The sequence below is a fragment of the Ochotona princeps genome, chromosome 8 (genome assembly GCF_030435755.1).
Source record: "Ochotona princeps isolate mOchPri1 chromosome 8, mOchPri1.hap1, whole genome shotgun sequence".
In the NCBI taxonomy this organism is placed as follows: domain Eukaryota; kingdom Metazoa; phylum Chordata; class Mammalia; order Lagomorpha; family Ochotonidae; genus Ochotona; species Ochotona princeps.
The window spans coordinates 39,224,522-39,239,288 of NC_080839.1; the positions used below are offsets into that span (position 1 = coordinate 39,224,522).

Genomic DNA, 14,767 nt, shown 5'->3' on the forward strand with positions numbered 1-14,767 from the left:
TCTCTATATTGCATTCCAGATATTTCTGACAAAAATGAAACTGAAAGTCTGGCACAATGGCTCAAGTGGCTAATTCTCCACCTTGCAATGCCAGTATCTCATATGAGCACCAGTTTGTGTCCTGGCTGCTCCACTTCCCATCCAGCTCCCTGCCTGCAGATTGGAAAAGCAGTGAAGGAAGACCCAACATCTTGGGACCCTGCATCTGCATGGGAGACCTGGAACAAGCCCCTGGCTCTTGGCTTTGGACCAGCTCAACTCTAGCCATTATGACCATTTGGGGAATAAACCAGCGATCAGAGGACTTCTCTCCCTCTCCTTCTTCCTTCTCTCGGCAACTCTGTCTTTCAAATAAAAATAAAAACACATTTTTTGAAGAGTTAAAAAATGTATTTATTTCAAAGCTAGAGCTATTTAAAAAAAAAAGAAAAGAAAGAGAGAAAGACATAATCTTCCACCTGCAGATGGCTCTACTGGCTAGGGCTTGGGTGAAATTGAGTCCAGGAGCCTGGAACGCCATCATCTTGGTCTCCCATGTGAGTGTCAGGAACATGAGCAGGCAGTTGGATCGGAAGTGGAGCAGTTGAGATTGTAATTGGTGCTCATATGCAATTCTGGTGTCACAGGCAGCAGCTTAACCTGTTGCTACTAATACACTCTTTCAAGCTTCTAGAGTTAGTTGCAATTCTTTCATGGACCTTATCCCACTTTGACAACATAGTTTCATATACCCTAGTGTGGTCTCCTATTAAAGGATCTCTAAAGGAGAGAAACAAAGGAAAACAAGAGCTTTATAGATGTTCATTAAATAAGACATATGTTCATTTCAATTTAGTGGATAATAAAAGCATATATACTTCCATAGTGTCAAGTTAAGAAAAAAATTCCTAAGATTGCAGAGGCAAAGTTTTCTAGGGATGGATGAATTCACTCAAAAACACATTCCTATAATAAGAAATCAGGAATCACTTAATTGATTATATTAGAAACACAATTATTTTCCGCTTCATTGAATATTTTCAACATTAAAAAGGAAGAGCAAACACAATGGATATCTTACTGTTCTTTTCATCAGTAAATTTCATTCTATAACTAAAAGAATTTTTAGACAGCAACACTAATATCTGTTTTAATTCCATCTCTTCTAATTCCTTCCACTACTGTCTCTCCCTCAAATCAAGAGCACCCAGAGAGAAAACCCTAGCCTCAGACATTAAAGAATTAGCTAATAGAAAAAAAAAGAATTAGCTAATAGAAAATTAAAATAGTATAGTATTATTAAACTAATACTGACTTCTGATATATTTTCAAAGTTCTCAGAGGTTAAAATATCAGTTATTTTCATGTGTATATCACTTTAAAACTATAATATGGAAGTAAATTAATTAATTTGTTTGTTTATATTGGAAAGGCAGATTTACAGAGAGAAGGAGAGACAGAAAAGATCTTTTGCCCTTTGGTTCACTTTCCAAGTAGCAGCAATGCCAGAGCTGAGCTGAGCTGATCTGAAGACAGGAGCCAGAGCTTCTTCTGGGTCTCCCACCCAGGTACAGGATTCCAACACTTTGGGCCTTCCTTGACGGCCTTCCCAGGCCAAAAGCAGGAAGCTAGATGGGAAGCGGAGCAGCCAGGATACAAACATGTCAAACATGCAAGATGAGGATTTAGCCATAAGGCTACGGCATTGGGCCTTGCAAATTTCTACAAACTACAAATTAGCACTAAATCTCAAATAAGAAAAACATGCACTGACCGGTCTTTGTTAGTTGAATGACAACTCTTAAAATTAAAATAATGCTATCAACACTACATACATTTATTTTCCACTGTCCAGTAAATATCTGACCCTTCCTCTAGCACGATGGTATCTTCATTTCCGTTTTGATAGAAAAGCCTCCTTAACCCTCACTTTCTGTGTCTTTGAGGTAGCTGTACCCTCACACTAGATGGGTATTTGGTCTCAGTCTCAAAAACCAGAGGTCTGTAATCCCTTGGCCATTAGAAAAGTGGGCCAGTTAGAGGCAATGAGATGCATTGAGGTTTTTGCTGGGGCTGCTAGGAAAGCCACTCTTCCTAGCTACACATGACACTACGCATGAGAAGTAAGGGGTTAAGGGAACTGAAGCTATCTTTTGCTGATGCAGGGCTGGATTATAAAGTCAATATTGGAGAAGCAGTGCTAGGAAACGTATAGAAACTAAATACTGGCAATATCATTTATATACTGGGGGAGGCCGGTGTCATTTTTGAAGACATATGTATCTTCTACCAATTTACACAAAAAAATATGTATTTTTTATCTCTCTGTAAGCTTGTCTGAATTTTGTGAGGTAACAGAAAATTTCTTCAATGATAACAGCAACCATTTCAACTCTGTCTGTTCCCCAAGAGTAAACAAACAGTACCAGAATTCAATTCCAACAACAAGGTAAAAACAGACTCTTGTTTGTAGATAATTTCTGACTTTTCAAAGTTTATCCCTTTCTCAGGGCACCTCTTCCATAACTTCAAAGCTTTAGACTTTGGACTTTGTATTCTTCGCTGTTGTGTTGTCTTAATAAAAAGTTGTGGGGTTTTTTTTTGTTTTTTTTCTTTTTTGCCATAAATGAATAAAACTGACAAGAAAAAAATACGAATGGGGGATGAAGCGTGTGTGGAGGGAGGGACAAAAAATCATCTATAGAAATTTTAAACAGTAACCAGATATGTTTTTTTAATTTTTACTACAGCCTGAAATGACTGTCAGAGACTAGCACCTATAAATGTAAGCAGATTAAACTACATATAGACTCTAATACAAACACATCAAGTTGCTAAAATCAAAGTTTCTACTCAAAAGGCAGCTGATAAAAAATTAACATTCACTAGGGCTCGGTGGCGTGGGCTAGCAGCTAAAGTCCTCGCCTTGAACGCCCCGGGATCCCATATGGGCGCTGGTTCTAATCCCGGCAGCTCCACTTCCCATCCAGCTCCCTGCTTGTGGCCTGGGAAAGCAGTTGAGGATGGCCCAATGCATTGGGACCCTGCACCCGCGTGGGAGACCTGGAAGAGGTTCCTGGTTCCCGGCATCGGATCGGCACACCGGCCGTTGCGGCTCTCTTGGGGAGTGAATCATCGGACGGAGGATCTTCCTCTCTGTCTCTCCTCCTCTGTGTATATCTGACTTTGTAATAAAAAATAAATCTTTAAAAAAAAAATTAACATTCACAGAAAAACTTCTTGGAAAACTGAAATGTCTTGGTCTTACAAAAATGCAAATTATTACATAATTTAAAGAGTTAATAATCATACTCACAGAAATGATTGATTTCAAACCACAACGTGGTTATGACAATTTATTGAGTTCCCAAATTATTTTGAGAATATTTTGCAAAGGTTTAACAGAGTTGATCAAAATCACCATAAGAGAGTAACACCAGTACTTTACTTTCTAAGAATTAAACAGTGACCAAACTGCAACCAAGAGAAACATAAATAATGCACAAAAAGTAAGATGGAATTATTATGCAAAATTTTATACTTCTCAGATTGCATTTAGTAACCTTTACCTTCATATTTTAGATCTTCTACATTTTAAGCAATAGGTATGAGCACTGAAATGAACTATAAAACTCTTTGAGCTCAATATATTGTAAATATGTATCTTTATGTAAGCAGACGAGAAATTATTGCCAGAAAGGAAGTAAAGCAGAGTGGGTACAGGACGGCTGGAGTCACAGTAAGTCTGACTCATGGCAGCACCGTTCAATCGGTCAAGAGTGATCAACTTCAACTGAGGTTCAATTTCTTAACCTACAAAACTAATAATAACGAACACATATGAAGTCCTCCTCCCAAGTACTGGATATTTTTCAAACAGCTTTACATATTAATTCTTTAACTCTCAAGAATATTCCTAGGAGATGATCATCTGTATTTTATAGAGGATGAAACTGAGGTCTAGATAAGTTCAGTAAAGTCTCACAGCTCATGAGTGATACGGCTGGCATTGCGGAAGCTGAGACATCTTAGTTAAGAGCCTATATCTGCAATCATTCTATATTAACATGACCTTCTCCAAAGCAGTTAGACACTTAACAAGTGTCTAGTACTTTAGAAGTAGCTCATTAAAGGTTTGATGTTAAGAGTTCTTCTGATGGGCCCAGTGTGGTAGCCTAGTGGCTAAAGTTCTCGCCTTACACACCTGGGATCCCATATGGGTGCCACTACTAATCCCAGTAGCCCAGCTTCCCATCCAGCTCTCTGTCTGTGGCCTGGGAAAGCAGTGGAGAGTGGCCCAAAGCCTTGGGACCCTGTACCTACATGGGAGGCCTGGAAAAGGCTCCTGGCTCCTGGTTACTGGCTCTTGGCTTCGGATCCGGAGTCAATCACTGGATGGAAGATCTTCCTCTCCGTCTCTCCTCTCTGTATACCTGACTTTCCAATAAAAATAAAACAAATCTTAAGAGTTCTTCTGACAATTTCTATTTACTTAAATACTTAAATTATCAATTATTTAGAAATGATTTACTAAGTTAATTTCTTTTTTTTATTTTTTACTAAGCTAATTTCAAACAATTATTTTTCAATATCTTGCCACAACCACTTCATTTAGATAATACATGTATTTTTTATAAGCAGGGATATTAATATCACAAAATGTGGAATCATGACAATGATCATACCATGGGAAAAAGGAGATATTGTCATCCATATAGTATAGTATAATTCAATGAAGCAATATTTACTAAATACCAAATAATATGACATCTGTGCCGTTTTTATACTCTTTTCATTATAACTTGAACAAATAGAATGTGAAAATTTATCTTTGTGGATCTGGTTTCTGCACTCAGCATTATGGCCTCCAGTTGCACCCATTTTGTTGCAAATGTCAGTCAGGAATTCACTTTTTTATGGACAAATAATATTCCACTGTGCATATTTCAGCACATTCTTTTAACCATCAGCTGATGGTCATCTAGCATGCTTCCCAGAATGTTAGCTATTGTGATAAGGGCTACTATAAACATGGGGGCACATGTACCTCTTTATATGCTGATTTCACTTTCTTTGGATGTACTCCCAGAACACAGGTGGGTGATACAGTAGAATCATTTTTTTGCTTTTTTTTTTTTTTTGAGGAATATCCAGTGTTTTCTTTAATGGCATTGCAATTCATATTCCCACCAACAGTACCTTTTCTCCACCAACTTGCCAGCATTGGATATTCATAGAATAGCTATTCTAAGTGGAGTGAAATTACACCTTACCATGGTTTTCATTGCGTTTTTCTGATAGCTAGTGATCTTATGCATTCTTTCATGTATCTGTCAGTTACTGTGTATTTCTTCCTTTGGAAAATGTCTATTTAAATCCTTTGTCCACTTAAAAAATATTTCAAAGACAGAATGACAGAGAAAGGGAGAGACAGAAGACATTTTCATTCACTGGTCCACTCCCCAGATGGAAGCCAGCAACTAGAACTCCAACTGGCTCTCCAGGGATGGCAGTAGTCCAGATGGTTGGGCCATCCTCTGCTACTTGCTAGGCATGTTAACACGGAGTTGTATGGAAAAGTGAACAGCTGAGACTCAACCTGGTGCTTAGATATTAGATGCAAGTAGTGGCTTAACTCTACACACCAACCCCTAACCATTCATTAACTGAACTGTCTGTTTTATTGTTGGGTTTCTTAAATTCCTTATATATCCTAGATGATAATTCTTTATTAGATGTATACATTATATCTAATATTTTCTAAATTTCTAAAAAAAAAAAGTGCATCTAAACATGTTTTCCCGTTCTGTTGGTGTCTCTTTAGTTTTGTTTCTTTTGCTGTACAAAGCTTCCTAAGGCCTGATGACAATCTCCATTTGTCTATTTATGCTCTTATTGCCTGTGCCTTTGGTGTTTTATCCAAAATGTCTGCCCAAGTCAGTGTCTTGGCAGTGTTTCCCTATGTTTTCCTTTTGTAACTTGATGGCTTCAGAACTTATGTTTAGAACTTTGATCTATTTTGAGTAGATTTTATACAGGGTATAAGTCTTATTTCAAACTTCTACATGTAGAAATCTGTTAAAAGATTTATTTGTGTGAAATGCAGATTGAAAGGGAGACAGAGATTTCATCACTGATTCATTCCCTAAATGCCTGGAACAGTTCAAAGCCACGAACAAATTCCATCTAGGTCTCCCACTTTGGTGGTAGGATACTAGACACTTGTGTGCCTCCTTGGTAGGTACATTAGGTAGGTAAGCAGGCTGAATCAGAAGCACAGAACAGCTGAGAGCCAAAACATTACTGAAACGGAATGCAGGTATCCCAACCAGCAGCTCGCACCAGAATACTGTTAGGAGGAGAAAAGACATTAGTTTTTTTTACTAAGGGTATTAAATCACTTCAAAAATTTCTGCAGTTTCTCTCTCTCTATATATAAACACACATATATATTTATACAAACATATATATATATATATATATATATATATATATATATATATATATTTGTTTCATTTTATTTGAAAGGCAGAGAGACAAGCAGAGGAAGATTCCCACCTACTGGGTCATTTTTCAAGTGCCCAAATCAGTCAAGACTAGGGCACGCAGAAGGCGGGAGCTCAGAACACAATCTGAGTCTCCCAGGTGGGCGGCATGGACCCAAGAACTAGAGCCATCATTTGACACCTCCCAAGGCATATATTCTGTAAGTGACTGGGTGTTCTGATTCAGGACATGGGATACCAAGAGGCAAATTAACTGCTCTGCACATGGTGGCCCCACATATGGTACTCTTTAAGGCTCTCATGAATTTGACCTGAGATACGGAAGTTTTAAGAACTTTAGAGATATTCATAGGGGAATTTAGAAACAAAGATGTGGTGTGTGTATGTCTAACACTTGAAGATTTAGGAATAGCATACTTACAAACAGGGTATCCTCAACATTCATATGAAATTACCTGAAGAAAGAGTAAGAAAAGACTAAGCCTTGTGGAATTTAAAAGAGGAGCAGCAGCAGCTCCTGAAAAAGATAAAAAAAAAACACAGTAGTCATATAGGTGCCATTAGATGGAGCATGGTGTCCTAGAACTAAAGAGCATTGCAGAAAGCAAGAAGCATTCAATGTGAAATGCTTCCCAGACATCAGGTTAAGACAAGCACCGGATGCAGCACCATGGAGATGATGAGATTAAGTGAGCGCCACAGCTACATCAAAGGAATAATGGAACTTATTGTATGTCATAATTGTGTACCTTTTTATTAAGAAAAAGTATTTCACATACACTGACAGTTATTTTGGATCTTCATTCTATTGCTAGGCTTCATTAATGACTATTCACTAAGGGTGAATTATTGTGAAGTATTCCACAAAGTGAAACTATAATCTAATGGAATTTTTCCATCTGCAAGTAAAGCACCAGATATAAGGCCCTACAGTGACAAGAAAATTCAGGACTTGGTTCCTGCCCCTAAGAAACTTAACAATGCAGTAATAGCAATATAATTCAGCAAAGTAGAATCTGAGATACAGAGAAGCAAGAAGCACTCATCCCAATTCAGGGGTTCGGGATGGACTCAGTGTTTTTCTTAAGAACAATATCCATTCATTCGTTGCTGAGTAGCTCCTATGTTCCTTAGATCCCAGGAACACAAAGACAATAGGCTTTGATCTCACTATGCACACTAAAGTATATGCAGGTAGATTAAAAGAGAAATTCTAATATTACGTAAAATTGTTGTATCAGAGAGATTAACCAAATAACTGTTAACTAAATGGCAATAAAAAGATCAGAGAGCCTAACTTAAGCCTAGAGAAGATTCTATTCAATAATAATTTTCCGTACAGGCTTTGAATAATGAAGAGGCCTCAGCCAGAGTAATTTATTGCAAGTAAAGGGAAAGATGCAAAACTGTTCCAGAACACTTAAGAACTTCAGCATGGGTTAAACACAGTAATGTAAGGGACATGAGGGAGAAGTCAGAGGTAGGTTAGCATAAACTATTTAATGACTTTAGCAGCTAACATCGAATTTAGAACAGATCTTACAGAGTTGGGGAATCCATTGTATATTTATTTTTTCAGATTCTCAATCTTAAAGTAGTTCCATCCCTTGCCTCCCAACCTTATTGCTTTCTTGTCTTCCTGCTGCATAACATGGTCCCACTATTAACCCAGGCCTTAGTGGCATCACCTTCATGTCTAGGTTTGGAACAATATTGTTCCTGTTCATTGTACAGCTAGACAAGATGGAATACGATTTAAGTTTGGTCCAAAACAATTTTGAAATCCACACAGGTTTTTTTCCTAACACACATTTCCCTGAACCTTTTCAAGACCTTACATATACCATTAAAATTATATACTCAAATAAACATTTTCTTAATGCTAATTTCCCATGAGTGCAAGCACTCTTGTGCGGTGGAAATGACACATAATTTTTTTTATTAAAGACTTATTTTTATTGGAAAGTCAGATATGCAGAGAGCAGTACAGACAGAAAAGAAGATCTTCCATCCACTGACGTGCTACCCAAGTGGCCACAACAGCTGGAGTTGAGCCAATCCAAAGCCAGGAGCCAGGAGCTTCTTCAGGGTTTCCCACATGCGGCTGGCAGCATCCCAAGGCCTGGGCCATCCTCCATTGCTTTCCCAGGCCACAAGCAGGGAGCTGGATGGCAAGTGGGGCTGCCGGGATACAACCAACACCCACATGAGATCCTGATGTGTACAAGATGAGGACTTTGGTGGCTAGGCCACCACACTGGGCCCAACAAATAAACTTAACCTAGAATGCCAACTGTATAGTTTCTAACAGTGCTATACAAAAAGGAGCCCGAAAGTGATTTGGAATCAGCCACTAGCTTCTCTCTCCTGGGTTGCTTCAACAGCGGGCCTAAGTGCTACACAGTTGCTGTGTAGAAGTGATGAAATTAAAACACAGAAAGGTAGTCATATACTGAGTAAACGGAACAGACAGTACCTCTAACTGCTGGTATTCTGGTTTTTATTCTATGCATACTGCTTCTCCTGTGTGACACATTTATTCAGTAAAAAACATGAAATCCTTCTCATGGTAACAGATAATAAAAGTTAAACCAATTAAAATTTAATGGGATATAAACACCTCCAAAAATTTTATTAGGTATTACAGAATTTGCAATCCTGTAATAAAGACACACATGTAAGTATATCCAAAGATTTAAATGAAGCCGACAAGTTCTAGGTTACATCACTATGATCAATGAATGATCGCTGACTCAGATTGTTTCCTGACGATTTTACTTCATGGTGAGTTTTTCCATATGACAGTTCTTTAGTTTAGCTATGATGACTCAGGGCACCTAGATGCTATGAATAAGCTTTCGACTGAAGGGGTAGGAGGAAAATGAGGGGGCCAACTGAATCATTAACAGCCTACTCAGTTATGAAACCTGGCAAATCCTTTATGGAAGCCATTTTAAAGACAGCTTTAGAAGGCAAATTGTGGCTAAGATCTTAGAAGACTGGTCTTTAAAAATAAATCAACATATGATATTTACATATATTTTTAAGATTTCTTCACTTATTTGACAGAGTCAGAGAAGGAGGGAGGTAAGGAGGAAAGGAGAGACAGATTTTTCTGCTGGTTTGCTCCCCAAATGGCTGCAATGGCCACTCTTGGTTCAGGGAGAAGCCATGAACCAACTGGCTTTTTCTGGATCTCTCACACAGGTGGCAGGGGCCCAAGCACTTTGATCAACCTCTGCTGCTTTCCCAGGGACACTAGCAGGGAGCTTGATCACAAGCGAGGCAGCCGTGTCTCAAACTGGTGTCAATGTGGAGTTCCATCATTACAGGTGGGGGCTTTACCAGAGACATAATCAGGAAGCTTTAGAGGAAAATATGATTTTCCTTCTGCAGAATATCAGTGATTAATCCAAAGAAAAATATCTGGCATCACTTAAGTCACAGATCTGCTCTATGCTCAATAGTTAAAGAGCCCATCTCAAAACTCATCATAGCTCCTTTGGTGAACTAACAGTACCAGTTTGAGACAGATATCCAATTTTGAATGAAAATTCAAATACTCCACAATGTATGAATCTAAACAAAACTCTTCTGATACATGAATTCTGAATATGGATTCTTGATTTCTAATTAGAAGAGTTCATTAGTTTACAAAAAAGCACATATTTAATATATTTTCTATAAATTATAAACTAAGTTTTGTTAAACTGGATATATTATTCTTTTGACAGTAAATTTAAAGGACTGTGAGAAGCAACTGGGAGAAAAATCAAACATGTCAACCATGGCCTAAAATGTAAAAGCAACCAACTTTCAGTGTTTCTAGTGTATGCAGTACATTAACCTGGCATAAACTTAGAAGAACATGAAGTACTGCGGACAGTATTTGCCAAGAATCAATGTTTTTGAAGAACTAACAAGGCAGGTCCAATTGTTCTCACTTATTGTTAAAGAACAAAATTAAACTTAATTGTGCCATCTAAAGATTAAGTCAACTGATAGATTGAACACTACAACAAACAACTAAGAAAAAAATCAGGCTTGAACACTGTAACTGTTATTCTGAGTGTAAGTTATAAACTGTACCACATTACTGTTCTTTTTCCATTGGCTGACAAAAAGCAGCTCAGAAGTCCAGACAGAGCTTTCCCCCAAGATAAAGTATAATTGACTAAAATTAAAGTGCTGATGAAGTGATAACAACAAACATTAAGAGCTTACAAAAATTTTTGAGATTTTACTATATGAGTAATTCTACTAAACTTCTTTAGTTTAGGTATGTAAAATTCTGGATATAAGCAGGATTAACTTAATGAGGCTTTCAAGTCAACAAGCTTATTATGTTCCTATACTACTGAGTTCAAAATGCATGGTATTCTGAGGTAAAATAGTTCTCTCAGTGTCTGACAGAATATATCATCTCTACCAGAATACACAGCAAAAAATGGCAAGAAAAGTTTAAAAAGGAGATAAGTTGGTAAAATACAAATAGGCAGTATTACACTAAACATTCACTTGTTATTTCTTTGAGTCCATATTAATTTCAAGTCCAATTTACAAAACAATGAAAATAGAAAACACTATAGAAGACCAATGGACATGACTAAGCAGGCCAAAGGTGACAGAAGCACAGCAATCCAGAGACAGAAGTGACAGAGGCAGGGACATGTGGTTATGAACATCTTGTAACACATGAGCTGAGAACAGCCTGAAACCCATTGCTAAAAAAACTAAAATGCTTTAGTAATAGATTGAATTTTTAAATAAATCTTAAATATTATTTCAAAAATTAAGGATAGATTCAAGAATGGCCATAATATTTAAGTCACCATAAACTATGTGTTGGAACCAGCACGATGATGTAGCAGGTTAATCTGCTGTGGCCCCTGCATGCCATATGGGTGCCAGCACAAGTCCTGCCTCTTCTTCTTCCGATCCAGTGCCTTGGGAAAGCAGTGGAAGATGACTCAAGACCTGGGATCTTTGCACCCACATGGAAGAACCAGAAGTTCCTGGCTTCCAGCTTCCGGATGGGCCCCCAGCTGTCTGTTGAGGTCACTAGGGGTTTGAACCAGGGAAATGCAACATCTCTCTCTCTCTCTGACTTGACTTTCAAGTAAAGCAAATAAAACAAGGAAGAAAGGAAAGAATGAAGGAGTCTCTTTTGCAAGCAACTTCTGTCCTTTAAAATGGAAGTTGTATTACTATTTGTAAATAAATTGGAGTCTTAGTGCATTAGGTCACAAACACTTAAGTAGACTTAGTAACAAGAATTATACATAGACTTATAACTTGCGGAGTCACTTTCTTTTTTCCTTCCTTCTCTTGCTCTCTTCCTTTCTCTTTCATCTTATTTATTCCACAAAATGTAAATTAACAACAGATTCATAATTCTTCCATCAAATTAACAGACTGAAATGGATTCTAAAATAAGTCACAATTCAGTGTAGTCAATATCATAGTTTCAAAAATCCTTTATGAAAAACTACAGCACTTACATTTTGCAGATGAATCAAAGATAGCTTTTCAGGGGTGGCAAATTTAGCTTGGTCTATCATAAGCCTAGGTTCTACATATGAGCCCAGTTTCTGATTCTAGTAACTGGGCTCCTGCCATCATCAACCTTAACTATCTGCATGAAGGAGATTCTGGCTTGCACAGTCCAGCCAAGGCCATTACAGACATGTGGGGAGTAATCAGCAGGTAGAAATTCTGTCTCCTTTCCTGTCATATAAATAAACACAAAAAATTTTAAAACAAAGATAGCTTTCTAGAAATTGGAATGTCAGGAAAATAAACATAGGTTCTACATTCCATGGAAATAAGTTTAACACTGACATAGGAGACTAAGATGGAGTTCCTGGCTCCTGGGTTCAGCCTGGCTCAGACTTGAATACTGTAGGCATTTTAGAAGTGAATCTTCCCCTGCATCATCTTGTCTTTCACATAAAAACACAAGCCTCAAAATCAATCAATCAATCAATCAATCAATAAAGAGGGCAGGCCCCAGTGCAATGGCTCAGTGGCTAAATTCTTGCTTGGCATGCACCAGGATCCCATATGAGAGGTGGTTCCTATACCAGCTACTCCACTTCCCTTCCAGCTCCCTGCCGATGTCCTAGGAAAACAACAGAGGATGGCACAAAGCCTTGGGACCCTGCACCTGCGTGGGAGACCTGGAAGAACCTCCTGGCTCCAGATTGGCTTAGCTCTGGCCCGTTATGGTCACTTGAAGATTGAACCAGTGGATGGAAGATCTTTCTCTCTGTCTTTCCTTCTTTCTGTACATCTGCCTTTCCAATAAAAATATATAAATCTTTAGAATAAGGAAAATAAATTTTTTTAAAAGTGGGAGGAATAAAATTTTTAAAAAACATCACTTTAAATATCCAGTTTAGTAATTCAATCATGAATGTGCATAGTGATAAAGAGCCTGGCTAGCTATATACATACAGATACATAAACTCCTCTGTACATCAAAGGGGAAAAAACTTGGGAGTAATTAAAAAATATATTCCCAATAATTTACTAAAAGTCAACTAAAACAGGAAACTGTTTAAAAAAATTTTTTAAAGATTTATTTTATTTTTATTACAAAGTCAGATATACTGAGAGGAGGAGAGATAGAGAGGAAGTGGAGCTGCCGGGATTAGAACCAGCGGCCATATGGGATCAAGGCGAGGACCTTAGCCACTAGGCCACACTGCCGAGCCCTAAAATACATTTTTATACTTGGTGGTCAGTACATAACTCACCATGTAATACAAGGTCAAAAATTCTACTGAATGCAATTAAGTTCTAAATGCTTTTCATGGAAAATACAACTGAAAAAGCAGTGCTCCTCCATCATTACACATAACTAGAAAACCAATGACTTTATTTATCATTACAAGTTAAAAAAAATCCTTGAAATTACTGAAATTTGGAATAAGTTATTTCTTAGGTTAGAAAAACTATCCCAGGACCAGCACAATGGTAAAGTGGGTTAAGCTGTTGCCTACAATGCTGGCATCCGATACGGGTGCTGGTTCAAGCCTCTATATGTGTGTGTAGTTCTGCCTTTCAAATATATTTTTTAAGCTTTTTTTTTTTTCCAAGAAAAACTATACCTTACAAAGAATGAACTAATAGAGTAACAATTTAAAAACAGTCATTTGAGGCAGATGTTTGGTATAGCAATTAAGACATCACTTGAGAGGTCTTCATGGCAGATCAGAGACCCTGGGTTTAGGTCCTAGCATTGCTCCCGATCCTAACTTCCTGCTAATGCACAGCCTGGGAGGCAGCAGGTAGGCTGTGTCTGACCCTCATGTGGAAAATGTGGCTTAGGTTCCTGTCTCCTGGGTTTGGCGTGGTCCAGCCCTGTGCATCTGGAAGTGAACCAGCAAATGAGTAATCTCTCCCTCTCCCTTTTGAGGAAATAAAACAAACAGGAAAACTACCAATCTCTATCTGCATATTTTCCTATGAAAAAAAAAGTCAGTATTTATTATGTTCTTTGGTATTGGATAAGATCTAACCGCTACAGTTTTAATAACAAAGATGTAAAAACAAAAACAAAAACAAAAAAACAGCATGTTCCCAAAACAACTAATCTAAGAAATGAATTATGAATACAAGATGGCTTAAAAGGCCAGGTCATCTTTCATTATTATTATTTAAGATTTATTTATCTGAAAGGCAGAGTTACATAGAGAAATGGTAAGAGACCTCCCATCTGCTGCTTGCAATGGTTGGGGCTGGACTAGGACTTGGCCTGGCCACAGCATGAAGTCTGGACTCCCTTTTAATCTCCCATGTGGACAGAAGAGGCCTAAATATGGGCTGTCTTTCTCTGCTTGCCCAGAAACATCAGCCGGGAACAGGATAAGAAATAGAAAAGCCAGGATCCCAAAACGCCCCCATAGGGGATGCTAGCACTACAGCCATCCACTAGATTTCATCAACATTAAATATGTATTAGTCTTTCAGGTTCCCAAGTATCTGCCATAGCAACAAGAAAGTTACACGATTTCACACACCATCTTTAGTTTTGAATACATGATATAACTGAATTTCATCTGCAATGACTGTTTTGAGTATTTAATATTAGCAAATGCTCCTGACCTTATGTACATGTGTTTTAATACATGTACAGAACTTACACACCCAAGCATAGTACTTCCCTTCTAGTAACTCATAGAGGTTATACTTTTATTTCAAATGATACAACAATTGTTCAGAATATTATTAAAACTTCTCTTTAGCCCATGCATGGGTCAGATTTTTAGAAAAGAACA

General features: G+C 37.8%; 1 protein-coding gene across 2 annotated transcripts in view; it reads right to left on the reverse strand.

The window, feature by feature from the left end:
- Window positions 1-14,767, reverse strand: part of PELI1 (pellino E3 ubiquitin protein ligase 1) — a 59,933-nt gene that overhangs the window by 38,770 nt on the left and 6,396 nt on the right. Inside the window, exon 2 of one of the 2 annotated variants that reach the window (XM_058667880.1) lies at window positions 6,907-6,940. The exons of the other annotated variant lie outside the window; for it this stretch is intronic. The gene's annotated coding sequence lies outside the window, so the exon portion shown is untranslated. The remainder of the gene's footprint in view (window positions 1-6,906; window positions 6,941-14,767) is intronic. 2 annotated transcript variants of the gene reach the window in all.